The sequence below is a fragment of the Panthera onca genome, chromosome A1, assembly GCF_046562875.1.
Source record: "Panthera onca isolate mPanOnc1 chromosome A1, mPanOnc1 haplotype 2, whole genome shotgun sequence".
NCBI classification, from domain to species: Eukaryota; Metazoa; Chordata; class Mammalia; order Carnivora; family Felidae; genus Panthera; species Panthera onca.
In genome coordinates, this window is record NC_138339.1 from 30,356,207 (window position 1) to 30,358,491 (window position 2,285).

Sequence of the window (2,285 nt, forward strand, 5' to 3'; positions counted from 1 at the left end):
CGGTTTTGGCCGCTTTGGGATGGCCGGTGTCTTGAATAGTGCCTGGCAGAGTGGAGGCAAAGCATAAATATCGGTTGAATAAGCGAAGAACAACTTGGCAAGTTTTTTCTCACTTGGGTGGTGACTGGTTATGGAGAGCTGATGGGCAAGGCCACTGACCAACCAGTGGGCTGTGTGGTGGTGAAGGGGACAGCCCTCTAGCCCAGGGCTTGGCTGGTAAGACTTCGGGACTTAGCTGTGGTCCACAGGCACGAGCGAGTACAGGACAGGGAGCGATAGAAATGAGTTTTTATTTGTAAAAAGTTACAAAATGATATTGTACAAAAATAAAGTCTGTAGAGAACTCTGGTTGTATAACACAAACGATTGGGACAGATCAGAGAAGTTGGAACTTCCAAAGAAGTGCACTCCTCACTGGATCAGATGGTAATCGCAACGATATAGAAAAATCACAAACTTTACCCTTTTGTGGATTTGGAGTGATTTGCTTCAGTTAAAACTTGCTTGTGGTGTGTAGGTGATGCTGGGAACGAGTTGTCAACATCCACCATATCCTAGGGCGCCTGTGGGCAGGGGCTCTCCGTGGGAATCAGGGTTGCCGGGGGTGCGGATAACTGAGCCTGACATCTGGGGACACCAGCCACCCAATCTGCCAGGATTCTCTGAATCAGACAGATGATCCTGGGGCTGCATCAAATCGTGCTTCATGAATGGCCAGATGGCCGGGTCTGTCACGACTTTTGAGCAGGCTGCTCTTCAGCAAAGTCTCCACTCTGGCCCTAGGAGGTCCTTTCCCTTTATTTCCAAGTCGTGCAAGGGGAGCAGAAAGGACAGAGAGGGACAGAATGAGGGAGAACCTGGGTTTTCGGGGGCTTGGGAGAAGGGGTATCTGGTAAATGCCGTCTCTTGGTTACTTTTTAAATTAACGTGATTATTTGAGGGAGGTCAGTAGGTCATTTGATTGCTAACTCTGTCATACTTTGGGGCTAATAGCCACGCAGGTAGTGATAGATGATTTCCTTGATAAAAATCCCTTTTGCGAAACGTGCAACAAACTCGAATATAAGGCCCAGTACATTGTGCGTGGGTCAGCTGCCAGACAAACCCACCTCCGGGACTCGTGCAAGGTGCTGGTTCCCATCCAGCCCCCGCCTCTCCGAAGGCTTTCAGCACACAGGTAGTACATTTTGTGGGCACGAGACTCGGTGTGCGTATGTGGCTGGGCCAGACACGTGTTCCTCGTCCTGCCTTCTGAGCCACCTTCTTCTGACAGGGACAGCAACTGTTGCCCCACAAGGTCACAGCCAGGGGGCTTTTGGGGCAAGCAGGTCGATCCCATTTCTGGAAGGCCGGCACGCACTGGGTGTGAGCACGTTTCTCTAGAAGACGGTGGGTGGACGGAAGGATGGAGGAAGGGTCCCCACGAGTCAGGGCGGGACCCTGGTTACCCGACAGGATTTTTGTTTTACTTTTAGGTCAACACTAAATCCAGGACTACCTACTAAAAGGAATTTAACCTTTCATATATATGGTTATGCATATCACAGATAGATATATGTGGAAGGGAGTGAGAGCTTACATACAACAGAAAGGGGAGCATGTGGCATATCTACTCAGTGACGGGGCAGTGAGGAAATAAAGCCAGGGCTGACGGTCTGTGCACGCTGCTCCCGGAAAGGGGGCCTGTCAGAAGCGCTCCTTCTGACACACGCCTTTTTTTCAAAAATAAAAACAGGGAAGATGCTGACATCGGGGAGATTAACGAGGGCTTTTCTGAAAAAGGTAAAGTAAGTGATTTTTGCCTAGCGAAAACTTTTTAATACTTTGAAAAGCATGGACCCTTGTTCCCAATTTAAAATTTCCTTTGTCACCTTTCTTTGCATTTTGCGAGCACATATACTTTGGCACCTTTGAAAAGAAACTTTAATAAATAAGGGGGGAAAAAAAGAGAAACTCATTAGTGAACGGTAATAAATAACAATAACTTAAATCTCAATAAATATCTTCTCTATATTTCTGTATCTGAAACAGATGCATTGCATCGAGTAGCTTCTCTGGTCACTGGTGACCACGCATAAACGGAGCTGGGGTGTATGTAACATCTGTCTCTCTGTAAACCGACAGGCCCAGTGGGTGTCCCTGCCCCGGTGCAGCTGGGGGCCGTCCCCACTCTGCTCTCCTGCAAGAATGCTGCCGAAAACCACAACTGGCTTCCTGTTTCCAAGGACATAAAGGAAATACCTTCAGGTTTGTTTTTAGTCACGAGGACAGCCTTTTTGGTTCCT